The sequence below is a fragment of the Coptis chinensis genome, chromosome 2, assembly GCF_015680905.1.
Source record: "Coptis chinensis isolate HL-2020 chromosome 2, ASM1568090v1, whole genome shotgun sequence".
NCBI classification, from domain to species: Eukaryota; Viridiplantae; Streptophyta; class Magnoliopsida; order Ranunculales; family Ranunculaceae; genus Coptis; species Coptis chinensis.
This window is the reverse complement of record NC_141457.1, coordinates 47573362-47591192: the sequence shown is the minus strand read 5'-3', so window position 1 is coordinate 47591192 and position 17831 is coordinate 47573362. Positions and strand designations below refer to the sequence as shown.

The following is a 17831-nucleotide window of genomic DNA, read 5'->3' as shown; positions in this document are numbered from 1 at the left end:
TATATATATATATAATATATTACCATTTGAGTGGACTATTATTATTATTACCAGCATTTTGCCCGGCCCATGGCCGGGATTGTTTCATTGTTATGTTTTAAACGTTTGGGCTTTACCTGTGTTTTGGGCTTTACAAAATTCTTAGAGTCAACTACTAAACTGACCTGGTCCATTTTAAAGTGGGCTGTTTTTAGTTTGATACGTGTCCTTCATTTTGTAAAGTGTTCTCACGTATCAACATGTTGAGGGAGTGGGTAAGTTGTCATTCAAAAAACCAAAAACATGTTGAGTGGGTGTGATCAGGTAAATGTTCGAATAGTTTATCAGTTTATCTGAAACCCTCTGTCCTTCATCCCCAAACCAAACGGCTAATTTCCTGCCAAAACCCAATCTCCAGATGAGCTTACATACCATACTCAATGGCATCAATCTAGACATATTCCATCTCACTCAATAGTTTTCAATCTCTGTTCTTACAGGGAAAATAACAACACTCAATTTTTTTCTTTAGTTTTGTTCAGTTGTTAAAGTCTTTTTTCTAGATTCAATTTAATGTGGAAAACACTACTTTTGGGTGCAGCAGCATTAGTGTAATAAATATGGTATCTTATAAAATAAGTCGTTTCATTAAGATTTATACAATATAATCATGTGATTTATTTGGTAAGAGGAGATGGAGTCTCCAGAATCTGATAAAAGTAACCGTCAGAGCACAAACCACCTCTTGGGTATCCCGACATAAATTCTTTAAGAGAATAAGAGGTGAGGTTCTGTCTTCAAATGAAAGAAAGAACCAAATTACACGTTTAAAGGTATATCCAACAGAAAACAATATACACCCTTAGGCCATTCCTATCAATAGAAAGAAACCCAAATAAACAGAATTTAGTACTTCCCTATGGCTTATAGAACCTATCTGATACATTGAAATGAAAAGAAATACAACTGATGCATACACCTGCTTCAAAACACATATGAGACGTAGAAATTACAGAAAAGAACTATAAAGTCTAAAGTGGTGGTTATGCCATCATTCTTGATCCTAAAGTTTCCTAGAAAATCTTGAAATGCCAAAGCCACCAATTCATCACAGGGTAACCACACAAATTGAATCATATATTTCTTCAAAATAGTCTGAGAAACTATGAAATAGAGGAAGAGATGTTGCATATATAAAAATGCAAATATGTAAGAATGAGTGAGTTTGAGAATTCCCAGATACTTGAATATGCGAGATCACAAAGCCTTTCAGCAACATGCACTCCTCCTGTCTCCATTTACCTGGAAAAGAATGAATTTGCTAAACTGTCTTCCATACTCGCGCACATGTTGACAGCAGGCTCAGTCCCCATTTGTCTATGAGTTGAACATCCGCTTATATGCCTCTAATTTCAAGACATCATCAAACTGATTAGCATAGAAACTTTCAGGTACACCACCCAAAGTTGCCTCTGAACTAAGGCTACTGATGACCATCATAACTGGCTGCATCTTTCTCATTTATGCTTCAACTGGATGCTTCGACAAACTATTAATTGGTCGGGTGCATCCTTTACAATGTGCCACTTGACAGAGAAGCATCCATTCCGCTTATCTTGCTTCCAGTACTCTACACTCTTGTTAAAATCAACTAGACCCACCATCTTTGCGAGACCCACAAATTGCCCACTGGTGTTTACCTGAAAATTGGAGAAGATACCTAATTAAACCAAAATGTTGAACATGGAACGTAGGAAGCTATTCTTAGAATATAAAGCACATGACAATCACCAGACTTTTCCTGAGCCTCCTGGTATCCAGCATCCAACTTCTTGTTTCCATTGGTAGTGCTGGCCCACACACTGTACTTGATGCTTTGGATGTATTCTGTTAAGATAGCCAGGAGAAGGGCCAATGCCAACAGTTGGTGTTACCAAAATAAAGAAATGTTATATAGGTTGGTGTTATATCCTAAACAGTCGGGATGTATGGTTCAAATACGGGTTGGCGTTATACCTTGCTTGTAACACTAACTTGTACAGACCCTTACAAACTCGTGTTTAACGAACATACTATCAGCAAAAAAAAACGAACATACTATTACTTAAATAATTCTAACCAATTACTCTGACACTTCCTCTTGCAGTTAGAGTTACACTTATCAAACATTCAACAAACCCGACATACCCATGTTGGTACAAACTTGTGGAGACATACGTCGGGTATAAGTCTGCTACAACGCATTTCCTGTCCAAAGCATAAATACTAACATAAGGTGCTGCAACATGAACTGAAAGCCATGCAGTACTTTAAACATTCAATCACTTATTTTTTTGAAAAGAACCGTCATTTATCTAGCCATCACTAAAACCACTTAATATTCCTGCATCGAGTAACTACTCACCCTAATACTACTGGTGTTGGACATTTTTCTACATGATACAGTGGTAGCATATGTCTTTAAAATAGAATTTCGATATTATAAAACAGACATTGCGAGTGTACAAAGAATTAACACTTATCGAGAGTTGTCTAATTCTCTATCACAAAAAGGATCTGAAAAGTCTATTGTAAGTGGTCTTAATGCCAAATAAAAACTCATAATGTAACAAAGCCTTTTCCAAAAAATACTTACTGGGATTTGTAAGTTGAGTAGATAGTGATCTAGCAGTCATAATGAAATACTTGTAGAGGAAAGCTAAATCAGTGCAACACACGATGGTCACTTGGCCATAAACCATGGAGCAGAAGGAGAATGGCATCGGTATGTAATGCAACTTGAATTGATAATTGCTTGAAGAGTTCTACCTGTGTCAAATTTAATATGTGTGATCATATATAGTTGGTACTTGGTTCTCCTCCCCCGGTGCAACACTCTTTTATTATCACAGTCAATCAAGCCTAATAACCTGTAAAAAAGTAACATTCAATCTAGTAAATAATACAACCATTCATGTCTAAAGAAAGTATATGAGAAACATTTAAGTTTTGAAAAGTGGAAATATATGAAACCATTATTAGATTAAGCCAAAGATATTTCCATCAGTAAGAAAGCATATTGCTTCGTTTAATTAAAAAACAAACCCGTAGAGGCATAGACTATAAACGTCAAAAATATTGGTGTCTCTTAAGGACCACGGAGGAATTGGTTTACTAACTATAAGGGATGAGTAATGTTAACTTCTATATATTAGTTCACCAAGAAGTTCCAAGCAAAGACTTCTTAAATGCTTCGATCAAGCATATCTTGATTTTAATTGGTCTCTGAAACTACAATGTTCGCATACAAAAGAAAATCAAACTCAATTGTTTGGATCCCAAATATGAACTCACAAACACGTGGAATGTGACTTCAAGGCTTGCAAGTGTTGAACTTATGATTAGATGCTAAACGAACATGGTCATAGATTCGTAGTAAAAGAAAGGCTCTCGTACTGTGCATTTGACATAGTGGTAATCACAATGTAGTACAAATGAGGGTAAGAAGGACACGTTACAAAACTTAATCAATAAAATTGAGGCTTATAAATTTCAGTACTGTAATAGAACCAGGGCAGGCCCAATGCAAAGTCCGCAACGTGGGGCCTATTTGTTTACTTTTTATGGGCTATTGTTTGGGGTTTTAATATTATAGTGGGCTTTGTAAGCTTAATGGGGCCGGCCTTTAGTTTTGGTTTAATTCGGGGGCCCTATGCAAGGGCTTAGATAGCATAGGCCCAGGGCCAGCCCTGAATAGAACGTATAACTCTACTAATATACTAAGAATTATACAGTCGTTAGGAAACATATGAACCTCTAAGGAATTGAGCACATAAGAGTAAAACAACACAACAATAGGAGAATAATACATATAGTTAGAATTCATGAATATTGAAGGAAAAATAATAATAGCATGATATTCAAAGAACATGATGTCAAAATACTAAATATTGTTTACTTCATACCTACAAATGGAGTATGTTACTTGAAATCTAACTATCCAAATCTCGATAATGCCACCATAGCTTTTCAAACTATGTTTGTACATTATGATATAAAGCTAAATTATGCATTCTCCAAATAACAAAAAAAAATGACTTAAAGATTATTCAGGGAAAGGTTTAGAGACCAACGTCTTGGGGCTAACGTGGGATCCGCGCAAGGACCTACTGGTTTAGGTAAATATCTAATGTGTTCCCCGACTGGAGAGGTCATTTTTGGAGGAGAAACTATGCGTTTTTGGGATCTCTGTGCTCCTTGGTTAGAACCTTTAAGGGGTCCCAACGGTTTGGGTCTACATTGCTTAATGAGGTTATTCATGCAAGCCAATCAACTGCAGAATTATGCTCTCATCTTGTCCAAAAGTGTAGTCTTGTACAAACGGTAGTTTTGTACAAAAGTGTTTGAGATGTTGAACGCATAAATGTGTCACAGACAAATTCTAATTATGTATACTGAGAAACTGATATTGCATGTAACTGAATAAATTGTAAGACAAACTTATGGACACAATTGAAAGCTATCAAACCTGGAAAGAAATAAAACCGTTCAAAGTCCTCACTGTTTTCCATGACTTGGGCACGATCAACTACATAAGACCTATCTCCACCCTGCTCAAGCACTCTATCTTGGGCTTCAACATTTGAGGCGGCTAACCTGAAAAAAGATGTCGCAATTCCAAGAAGTTCATAACTGTACCATGCTAATGTAATCAACACATTCTTGACCGACTCAAAGTCTTCATTAGTTGGTAAACTATTTGTTTGCTTCTTCCCACTATATTGGATTGTTTAAAATTTGAGGTGAGGTGATCGGAAAGTAACAATATGGTGTGCTGAGAAATGGTACGTGAGAAGTATTAACAAAAGCTTCCGTACATGGATGATGCATCTATATACTACTAAATAATTAGTTTCTACACTTGCAAAAGAAAGGCAACAATATTTGCATACCAAGGCGTCAAAGCTGAATCAAAATGAAATTTTTTTAAATAAAATAGACTGCAACAAACAAAGAATTCACCCAAACAAAATTTTGGTGTGTACGTATGAAAATGAGAATCATGTATGCATGAAAATCATATGGTCTGTAGCCTAACATGACAGTCCATAGAAAGGACTCATTTGATAGCATAAAGAAAGAATGGTTGATTTGTACTTAAGGTTATTCACATGAATTTCAATAAAGATTTCAGTCGTCCTGCAAAATGATGGCAAAATTTTCAGAAGACGTGAGAAAATGAAAGAACGCTATAGATGGCAAAATTAAAGCAAAGAAGTGCATACATGGTTTTAAGAACACTATAGATTGTTGTCACTTGACTACAGAGAAATCAATGTCTAAATTCGATTGAAAGGAACACAGAGTGGGTGGTTCAAATTTCTTGTCCCATTGACATGGATAATCTCTTCAATCTTCCACTAAGCAAAGAAGACACATATTGAGATTTAAAAAAAAAATGAATAAAATTAAGGCAAGACATTTCAACAAACAATTCAAATGGCAATTAATTAAAACTAAACATGAAGATTTAATGTGAAATAAGAAAAGAATGGATTACAGTGGAAACTTTGCTAGTTAATATTGCAGTGGTATAAACGTAGAAGAACTCCCATGTTCCCCATTCAACAACACAAAATTCCCTTTTCAATGGAAAATGACTCACATCCATTACCCAAAACAATTCATACAAAAAGAAATCTCTAACCAAAAAATACAATAAGAATAACTCAAAATTTAATATAGATCTCAATATATTCCTTGAAAGAATAGTGAAAAATAGATTACTAAAAAAAACTTACGAATCAATGGACTGGCGAATTGTGAATATATTTTTAGTTGATGAAAATTGCTTCCTTTTCCTTCGTCAATGAGAGACCTCTTCATTTTGTTGAGGTTGAGAACTCGTGGGTTTTGGCCTTGAAATTTTTCATCACCCAATACAATAGACACACAAACATTAGAATACTCTAACAAACAACTACTCTAAGAATATAAAAGTTGAAAAAATATGCTCACCTTTTGGAGCGTTTTGGGTCAGCCAGTGCAATCTCAACTCTCAAGTAACTTATCATTTGCCATAATCTTCTTCAAGTCTACTCCATTAAATCCACCATTCTAAAATCTAAGCTGACAAATAGAAAAAAAACAATTTAATTATAGACAAACCTAAATAGATTCATCCAAAAAATTGGTCATGACATATTGATTAGTTTTTTCATATCTTCAAAAATGTATGATAGTCACTACTGGCGAGTAGTTCCAAGATATTGAGACATATACCTACTATCTCCTCCTATGTGAACAATGGTCACCATCAATCAAGATGCTTCATCCTTAAAAGTTTGCTTCTTATATCTATTTGAAAAAACACCATCTTTCTAATCAAATTGATATGGACCCTAAAAATTCAAATACCCTTTCTCTCCTATTCAATTATATATTTATCTCAATTGATTGTGGCGACGATCAATTAATTCAACTATTTAATATTTACCATTTATGTGAAAAACTTAAAATAATGAGGTACAATTCAAACTACTGAAGATGTATTACATGGGAAATGGCTTTTATCTATTTATATATATTTAATATTTAAAGAATAAATTGCCATTCATGAAAAAATTAAGTCATTTACCTTCATTGTTTTAAGAATGTGAGTTTTTGGAAAAAAAAATATACACAAGGATCATGAATGGTATTTCTCGGAATTGAATTCATCTTTGCAGTAAAATAACCTTATCGTGAAACTGAAGGTTATGGGGAAAAACTGCTTACTTATCGAACTGTCTAGAATGGCTTTACTGCCTTCTTCTTCATTGTGATTGGAGGTTTCCTTTTTCTGTGAAGAAGAAGAAGAATTGCGTTTTTATATAGCTTCGATTGAATAAACATTTCAAACCCAAAAACAGGTGTTAAAAAATAGATTACTAAAAAAACTTACGAATCAATGGACTGGCGAATTGCTTCCTCTTCCTTCGTCAATGAGAGAGCTCTTCATTTTTTTTGAGGTTGAGAACTCGTGGGTTTTGGCTTTGGGTGTTTTTTTTTTTTTGGTTAATAGTAGTCGAAGGTTTTGAATTCAAGGTGTTTCTTTTTTCGATTTAAATTTTGTGTTTGAATGATTTGTAGTTATCGCGCATTGGTTTAAAGATTGGGCGTGTAATTGTTTTGTTCTTATTATATGTATCTCGATATCATATAGAGAATCTCGAGCAAATCCAACGTCATATATAATGTGTAGTAGGGACTGTTTCGCAATTAATTAAAATACTGTCATAACTTTTAATTAATTTTGTGTACCCATTTAAAAATACTGCTGACGTGGCCTCCTAATATTCCTTATGAGCATTTTCGCCCACTGTGCAATAGTAGATATAGATTATTGGGCTTTGCATTGTGATAATAGAGAACAGGCCCATAGGACAATATTGAGTTTTACTTTTGATGTCGGCATATAATTATGGCTCTGGCTCGTGGACCCGTTTTTGTTTAATGACATTTTTGCACTCGAATACATGATTTTTTTGGGCAAAAACATGTTTCCACTTTGTTGGTCACTTTTTTTTTTTCTCTCTCCACTAATTTTTAGGAATCATATTTAATTGCAGAGAATGGACGATTCAGGTTTTAGCAACGAATTTACATGCAAAAAAGTGTATACATGTACACATGCATAATGATGTTTGCATGTTTGCATAATAGTGTGATTATGTTGGTATACACATGTATAATGGTGTTTGCATGTGTATCGGACTACTACTCTTAAGTCTCAACTTAAAAATATTATCGACGATAACAATATTGAAATCGAGATAAATCACACGATTGATTAACATAAGATTCGAAGATTTGAAAAGGAAATTCAATTGTTGTTTAATTGTTTGTTGAACCGGTGTCGAAATCGACCTAATTATTCTTCAATCAACAATAACCTATAATTAAAATATAAAAAAATAGATTGCATGCAAAGTGAGAAGAGTGTTTGTCATGAGAAAATAAGATGTTTTCTCACATCTTAAATCACTAATCACAACACACAAATCAACTAGCTCTAATATGGAAACAACTAGATCTCAATCAAAAAAAAATTTAAGTTTATAGTTGAAGTTTTTTTTTAGATGGAGAAGAAGGTAGATGTTTGTCATGAGAGAATAAGAAATTGATCGATAGAAGTAGAACAGAGATTTGTAGAATAAGAGTTTGCTCACATAAAAATTGGGCTGAGTCCGAAAATTTCTATTATGTATAGGAGGAGAAGGTTATTATTGAAAAAAAATAGAAATTTTTGGCGTGGAACCATAATTACAAACACTGGCCCGTTGATTTGTCCTGGAACCATAAATAAAAGTAACCCTATACTACAACTATAATTGTTCTTCAATTTGTGGGATTGTGCCTAATATTGTATTGTGATAAAAGATTGGCCCACTTGAGCAAACAACATTCTAAATAACGGGCTGGATTTGAGGGTCTAGGCTTGGCCAAGGCCCTTTTTTCACACTGGCTGGATCAAGTTTGATTAGCTCAAATGGATGGAGGGATTTTGGATCGGAAAAATTTCCAATTCCAATCCAATTTCTTTTTCGAATTCGGAAATTTCAAAAAATCGGATTTTTTTTTGGAAAATACAGAATTGGTAAAATTCGAAAAATCTTTATATATCATCTCTCTCTATATTATTCACCAATATCACCTATCGGAAAAGTATAGTACATCTGACGTCGACAACCTCTATGGAACTATCCCATAAGAGAGTGAAGCCACATGGAAAAACTCTTCTTAAATGACTAAATACTTCTTTAGGTCCTATTACAATTATAGCTCTCATTAAAGAATCGTAAGCAGCACTACAAGAATAGCGAGCTTTTGCCATGGATATAAACCGTGGCTAAAGATCTTTTGCCATGGCTTATAGTTGTGGCACAACTGTGGCCAATGCGCTTGTGGCTAAGTAAGATCATGGCCAAAACTTGAGTTAGATAACAACTTACTAACCCAATGCTCAATCAGGTTTACTTCGTGAAGTTGCAGCTCACAACTATTCCATATATCCTCCACTGGGTGGGAAAGTATGATTTCATTACTTACATTTACACAAAATCATTTCAAATTATCCCATGAGCATGGCATGTTATGGGATGCCGTACTTCTCACAATAATTTGAAGAAACGAGAGATAAGGTAAAGATGCCACTTGAGCGAAACTAGCATTTGGTTCACCATCCTTACTGACTGTGTCCTAACCAAGGAATTAAATTTCGTCTTCGGTTATTGTTTCGGTGACCACAGAAAACGAAAATATAGAAATTTTCGAGAAGTTTTCACATAAAAAAAAAAAAAGCCTAGTAACTATTCTTTCAAATTTAAATGTCTATGCACAAAAAATGACCAAAATAAACAACTCACTTTCTCAAAATTAACAATCCTCTCAAATAGACATATGATATATCTTAATAATCAAATGTGCTCCCATAAAAAAATAAAAAATTAAAATTAAATGGGAAAAACAACAAACGAAGATGGCAAGGTGAATACTAAATGCTAAATGCTTGTTTGAGAATGATTAGGTCTTTAATGTTTAGTAACTAGTAAATACTAAATGCTAAATGTTAAATGTTAAATTGACAAAAATAATTTAACCACTATTTAAATTATTTATTGCACTTGCTACCATTCGAATTTTTTTGTAAATTTCGTAAAAAACTATATATTAGTGTACAAAATGAACGAAATCGAAAAAAATGGTCGAAAATTTTGTGAAATTATGTCGAAAACTTGCAAACAGGAAATGTAGGGTTCGAAATGTTTCTATGCATATCGAAAACGAAAATTTTTGTGGAAATTTCGCAATTTTTTTTGAAATTTAGTTCATTGATCTTAGGAGTGTAAAAAAAATTGTTGACCCATCATCCAGTAGGGTACCCGGTTTTCACCCGCCACCCAAACCCGCACCAACCCGAAAATAGACCCGCCCCGCTCCGCCACCGTTTTTACGCGGTCAGGCTATGGGTGTATGTTCTATACTCAAACCCGACCCGTCAAGCCGCCCGACCCGCACCGTGTCAAAAGCCGTTGACCCAACCCCATTGACCAGTACAATTTCAAGATTATAACTCTAATATTTTTGTATTTTGTTTATATTTTTTTTAAACTTTTGTAGGAATTTGAGAGATATGAATACAAACTTATGAGTTTAACATCAATTTCACATATTCAAGTTTGAACATTAGGCGACATCAATTTCACATATTCAAGTTTGAACATTAGGCAAATATCAAAAGTTCAAATTCAACTTTCGAATTTTGGAGAAGATGAATCATTCATCCTTGTATTAATTTCGAATTCTTTTAGTTTATATTTTATTGTTTTGTACCATAAATCCTCGCTCCCATCTTTATTTTATCATGCTATGAAAAATAATCAATTTATAAATAGTAAATCACGAGAAAAAAGTTTCAAATTTATAGATATGGTTTTGGGTTCAAGTTAAAGTTTTTTTATTTTTGTTTATTTTTTATTGATTGATTCCATTTTTTTTCTCTATGTTGTGAATTGGAAATATATTACTTGTAGAATTTGAAAATTTTTTTTTTGTGAAATTCGGTTAAAATGATAATTTCTACCCGACCCGGATTACCCACCCAAAACCCGCCCCGTAAACTGACCCAACAGGTCGGGTGATGGTACTAAGACATGACACTTCAACCTGCCCCATCAGGAACCGCTGGATTTGTATCCCCTAGACCTGCCCCAACCCGACTCATTACTATTTGACCCGCCCCGCCCCATATTACACCCCTTCTTTGTCCCAACCAATGAAGGTATATTCAACACTAAGTACTCTAGATTTGATAGCCTTGATATACTGTTTCGTGCCATAGTTGACAATTTAGTATCTCTCAAATCTAAGCTTCTTAGATTAGTCAAGTTACCTATTTCTTCTGGCACCTTCTCAATTCTTGACCCAACCATACTAAGTAATTCAAGATTCTTCATTCCTCCAAGTAAGAGACTTTATTTAACAAATCACAATTCCTTAGCATGAGACTCCGTAGATTTGTTAGGTATGAGAATGATTCTAGCACTGACAACTTTGGCTTCCACGAGTGTGTGCCAGAAAGGCCCAAGACTACCAGTCATTTAGTACCTTCGAAATTCAGAAGAACTTCGCGGAGGGGCCATTGAAAAGCTGGAAAAAGCCAAGGACCGCTTATGGAAAGTTAAAATGGAAGCGGATGAGTTTCGAGTGAATGGATACTCTGAGATAGAACGAGAAAAAGTGAATTTGATTAATTCAACTTATCAAAATTTGGAACGATTAGAAAATTACAAAAATGAAACCATTTAGTTTGAACAAGAAAGAGCGATTAATCAAGTCAGACAACGCGTTTTCCAACAAGCCTTACAAGGAGCTCTAGGAACTCTGAATAGTTGTTTGAACAACGAGTTAAATTTACGCACCATTAGTGCTAATATTGGTATGTTTGGGGCGATGAAAGAAATAACGGATTAGTACTTCTACTGTAGGCATTATTTATTGATTTTTCCTTTGCTTCTAAAAAGAATTAAGCAAGACTCATGGTAACCCTTCGAATTTGAAATTGGTAATATTATCCGTGAACGTATTGAGCAATATAATAGAGAGGTCAAAATTGTTAATACCGCACCGTACTTCAAGTAGGCGATGGCATTGCTCGTATTCATGGTCTTGATGAAGTAATGGCAGGTAAATTAGTAGAATTTGAAGAGGGTACAATAGGCATTGCTCTTAATTTGGAATCAAATAATGTTGGTGTTGTGTTAATGGGTGACGGTTTGATGATACAAGAGGGAAGTTCTGTAAAAGCAACAACAGGAAGAATTGCTTAGATACCGGTGAGCTTGAGGCTTATTTGGGTCGTGTTATAAATGCTCGCTAAACCTATTGATGGTAGAGGTGAGATTTCGCTTCGAATCTCAGTTAATTGAATCGCCGCCCGGTATTATTTCGAGACGTTCCGTATATGAGCCGATGCAAACCGGACTTATTGCTATTGATTCGATGATCCCTATAGGGGCCGGTCGTGAAATTAATTATTGGGGACGATTGCAATTAAAACAACAGTAGCCACGATACTATTCTCAATCAAAAAGTCAAAATGTAATATGTGTTTATGTAGCTATTGGGCAAAAAGCATCTTACGTGGCTCGGTAGTGACTACTTTCCAGAACGGGGGTGATGGAATACACTATTGTGGTAGCGAAACGGCCGATTAAGCCTACTACATTACGATATCTTGCTCCTTACACGGGAGCCGGCTTTGGCTGAATATTTTATGTATCGTGAGCGACATACTTTAATCATTTATGATGATCCCTCCAACAGGCACAAGCTTATCGCCAAATGTCTCTTCTATTACGAAGACTGCCCGGCGAGAAGCTTATCTAGGAGATGTTTTTATTTGCACTCACGCCTTTTGGAAAGAGCCGCTAAATCAAGTTCTCATTTAGGTGAAGGAAGTATGACTACTTTACCAATAGTTGAGACTCAATCGAGACGCGTTTAGGCTTATATTCCTACTAATGTAATTTCCATTACAGATGGACAAATATTCTTATCCGCCGATCTATTCAATGCCGAATCCGACCTGCAATTAATGTGGGTATTTCCGTCTCTAGAGTAGGATCTGTGGCTCAAATTAAAGCCATGAAACAAGTAGGCGGCAAATTAAAATTGAACTGGCTCAATTCAGCAGAGTTAGAAGCCTTTGCACAATTAAACTTCTAATCTTGATAAAGCTACTCGAAATCAATTGGCAAGAGGTCAACGATTATGTGAGTTGCTCAAACAATCCCAAGCAGCCCCTCTAGCGGTGGAAGAGCAGGTATTGATGATTTATACCGAACAAATGGGTATCTTGATTCGTTAGAAATTGGACAAGTAAAGAAATTTCTCGCTCAATTACGCATCTACTTAAAAACTAATAAACCTAAGTTCCAAGAAATAATATCTTCTACCAAGACATTCACCGAGGAAGCGAAGTCCTTTTGAAGGAAGCTATTCAGAACAGATGGATCGGTTTATACTTCAGGAACAAACATAATTCCCTAGTACAAAAGGAATAGTTTATAAACTTATCTCATTCAAATCATTCAAAATGTCTTTTTTGGCATAGAAATGAAATCAAATATAAAAAATAGATGGAAACAAATTGCGTCCAATCGGATTTGAACCTATACCAAAGGTTTATAAGACCTCTGTCCTATCCATTAGACAATGGACTCTTTTCATTCCTACTTTTTCTTTCGCATTTTTCCCTTTCCTATCTCTATATTCTGCTCGTAAAAAAAAGTACGATTTTTTTTTTCGGGAATAAAAATGTGTATTTACATTTATTTACATTAATCATCATACACGCGTCATTATCATAATATGGAGCGGGTAGCAGGAATCGAACCCACATCGTTAGCTTGGAAGGCTAGGGGTTATAGTCGACGTAAATTCATCATTTCAAATTGGAACGTCTCTAATTCAAAACCGAACATGAAACTTTGGTTTCATTCGGCTCCTTTATGGAAGATGGATGGATTCCCAGATTTAAGTCGTACACGCAATAAAATAAATAAAGAAAAAAATTAGATCCATAACATCTATGTCAGCTTTTCTGTCTGAATGCACCCAACCAACTTGCTTTTTAGATGATCCTTCTAGAAGAGTGGAATTTTTAAAAATCCTTCTAGTTACTTCGTTCTTTATTTCTACTTGCGCGCAAATCCTGAGAAAAATAATTGTGTTTCCGCCAAGCTAAAACAATATATCGATGGCTTTAGTAAACCAAAGCCATCATTTAATTTTAATAGCTATTCCGCTTCAATCTCCCCTCTAAAAAAAAAATTGAAGATCTAGTTACGATTAGAAAAATACTTTTGTATCTCCTTCCATGGATTCTTTACTCATACTCATTCAATTGGAAGTCTTTATCCAACTCAAAAATTATGCTTCAAATTCCATAATCCAATTTTTCAATTTATAATTGAACCTTGGATATAAATCACGAGAATGTATATTCTTCCTCAAATTGTTTATTGAGAGGTAAAGGATTAAATCCTTTCTAAGAAATAAAGTTTTTAATCAGAATATGAATAAAACCGAAAGACCCCTTAACTATTTAAGTTGTTAATAGAACGAATCACACTTTTACCACTAAACTATACCCGCTACAATGTAATTATTGTATATGAGTGGGTCATTTGTCGAACAAGAGCATCATACGTAATCAAGATAGGATTGGAACAAAATAATGAAATTCAAATGTTGACGCTTTTTTATGGGGGCTTGATGAGATAGGCAAATGAAAGCCTATTGAAAGAACGAGTTCTATCTTGCTTGGTGAGTTGTTTAGTGACAGGTGTAGCCCGAAAGAACCACTGAAGTCAGAACATAAAAAAAATTTGTGGTTGTTGATTCAATGTATTTTTGTTTTCAAAGTCAGATAAATTATTTCATGTATGATTTATTGTAACAAAACAATAAACGGCCCGGCTAGGTACTGACCGGGCCGGGGAATAAAAGAAGCTTTCGTATGAAATCAAAGAGGTATATTCTTTACCTTCATTTATTTTACTTTTTTTTTGTGGGTATTCCCGTTATCTAAATGTAATTCGAATTAAATTGCTGAAAAACGGATAAAATTTGTATCTGTATCTATAGAATAAAGAAAGACTTTTTCTTTACTTCAATTATAATGTAACATAGTAATTATCCTTTGTTCAATTAGGAGAGATGGCTGAGTGGACTAAAGCGTCGGATTGCTAATCCGTTGTACGAGTTATTCGTACCGAGGGTTCGAATCCCTCTCTTTCCGTTTCATCTGATGATTTGATATTTTCTTTCAAATTCTAAAGAAATCTCGAGAACTTTATTTTATCTTTATCGTAGTTAAATATCCATAATAGATAAATAATAAGAAAATTCAGAAATCAAGCAATGAAAAATCCCTTATTTTTTTATTCCTCACGTCCAAGATTACGTCCTGTATCATTAGATAGGAATCCGAAGATGAAGAGAGAAACAAAGAATATCACCACTGTGTAAACGAAGAGTTTGAGAGTAAGCATTACAAAATCTCCAAGATAAGATCATTTTTGGTAAAAAAGGGAATAGATTATCCATTTTTTATACCGCATATTCTATTTTTACACCAAACCAAGAAATGAAAAAAAAAAGAGGTTTCTAGAAAAGAAAGGAATTTTCAGAAATTGTAAAAAGACTCTTTCGGTATGAAAATTATCTTTCATAGCACAATGAGTTATTGTGGGGACCCTATATAGGGTCCTTGTTCACTGGAAGTAGAAGGTCAGAATGAGGAAATGGGGTGATCCAGACGCGCTATCCAAGAATTTCCTTGTTTAAATTGATGTAAGACTTGTCTGATCTTATCAATTTATTGTTAGAATCTTTTTTTTTTTATAAATCATAAATGTTTGTAAGACAGTATTAAAGATCTCATCAAAAACTTATAGCAGCTTGCCAAACAAAGGTTAACAGAAAAAAGAACAGAGGTATGACTGGCATAACATCTATGATTGGATTGAAAAAAGCGTAAGCCTCGGGCAATTTGGCAAAGAAAAAATTACTCGAATAAAGTATAGAATTAAGATAGATACAGACCAAACAAAAAATATTAAGCATAACAAATATTTCATTCTTGGAGATAATTGTATTTTGATTGAGTTTTCGATATAAGCTAAAAATGAAAAAAGGCAAAAAAATTCTTCTTTTTCTTTGACTAACCCAATAAAAAATCCTTCAATTCTCAAACAAAATAGAAGGAATCATACTTTCATACAATATCTTAATAGAATTATATGTAATAATCAATAAATTAAGTTTAATTTTACAACTACACGTGTCAAATCGTTGCAACAATCGAATGGATTCCATAGATATTTGGACGGGAATTGACGAACATCCAATACCTATATTAGTGTTTATTAGTGTTGAATAGAAATATAAATGGGGCGGGCCAAGCGGTAAGGCAACGGGTTTTGGTCCCGACTTCTGAGGGTTCGAATCCTTCCGTCCCAGAGCCGTCCAATTTTATCAGAATAAGGATTGTTCTATTTAAATTAAATCTGTTTAAGAATCTAATGTTTAACAGCCCCTTGTTAGATGAACCGATATATTTTTACTTCAAAATCCCTTGGGACTCCATTTCCTATGTGGCACTTCAAAATCCTATTCTCTTTCCAAAATTCAAATAACAAACATAGAAATAAAATTAATACCAAACAATATACCTAATTAAATTACTAGAACCAAAATAACAATTAAATAAAAAAAACTTGCCTATATTTCCACAAACAAATCAACCAAAGAAAAAAAAATAAAGAAAAATAAACTTTAACTCCCAAAAACATTATTTGTTTAAGTCAATATATAGATAATCATATAGATGTGTTTTCTCCATTCAAAATAAATGTAAACTAAAGTGATAAAAAATAGAATTTTGTCACAAGAAAGAGAGTGAGGGGATTGAGAATGACGAAGGTGAATTTTTTGGGTGCCCAACTTTTTTTAGGGCGTTGGGTTTTAATTTTTTACTTTTTCTTTATCTTTTGTATTTTTTTCTTTAATTTGTTTGTAGAAATATAGGTAAGATTTTTGTTATTTATTTATTATTATTTCGAGTGTTATTTAATTGGGTAAGTTATTAGTTATTTTTGGGTGATCTTAGACATACCCAACAAAACACTCCCGTACCCCAATTTAAAAATGAGTAAATAAAATGATTTTAGACACATTTAGCTTCCTAAATTATCCTTCTTTTTTATTAGGTGTACCCAAGATATTTATTGACTAAAACAAGTCATTTACTCTACGTGATTCAGTTATAGAAGAAAAAGACGGCGTTTTTTTTTTCCTCTGATAACCTCTTATTCTTTTATCTCATCAATCAACATGCAAACACCCATTTTTTATTTGAATCAATCATACCAAAGTAATGAGGGTGAATACCAACCGAATGATAATGAAGAAAAAAATTCAAAATCAAATTTTGACGAATGGGAGAACGTAGAAGACTATTATACTTTGGATTACTACAATGTTAAACAATATAAGTAGAATTCTACATCTTTTGCGGGTAGTGTGATCCTGCCTCGACTGGCACAATTTTTTTTTTTAAAATTTTCAGGTAACAACACTCTACCGGACAAAGTTGGTTGCATTCCAAATTAAGGCTTCTCAAGAAAAAATGATGTGCGACTAAACTGAAGCAAGAGTCGGAAACCATAGTTTGTACAGGGCACATGCCACTGCCCTTGACGAAGATAGAAATTTAGCCATTGATCATCATTCGTGAAGTTTGTCTAGCTCCACACTAAATTCAAAAAAAAAAAATGATGAGTACAACTCAAGTTCGAAGATATAAATTTACCAATCCTGCACTTTGAGTTTTTCACACAACGACTGAATCCTGCATAAACTGTTAACAACCACCAAAAAAATCGATCATATGAGCCAGGCATGAACATATATACTAAAGCTTGATTGTGCTCAAATAATATCTCTAATGAAGCCAGGTTTTAATTAGGTCCACAATGTTGGTATAATCAGTATCTTTACATTTTTAGCATTGTATTTTTGGCATTTATTTTGGCCTAACACTTTGATGCTATGTCCTCAAAGTTGTGATGCTAGCTAGAAGAAAACTACTAGAGCTGGTTGGTCTAAAAGTAAACAATTTCATGGTCAGGAATTTTATTTCTTCCAGAAGAAAGGTGGAAGCAATGTAGTTTGAGCTGATCAGTAGCCGATATGACTATATAAGTAGATGAGACGATGAGGCATGAATCAAACAAAACTAGACATGTGCTAAGGTAGAATTCTTC

The 17831-nt window shown here is 34.1% G+C and overlaps 1 non-coding gene across 1 annotated transcript; it reads left to right on the top strand.

Annotated features, from left to right (window-relative positions):
• The first annotated feature begins 14715 nt into the window (after positions 1-14715).
• Positions 14716-14803, top strand: TRNAS-GCU (transfer RNA serine (anticodon GCU)). The gene has a single exon. It is a non-coding gene; the product is annotated as a tRNA-Ser (tRNA).
• Positions 14804-17831: the final 3028 nt, after the last annotated feature.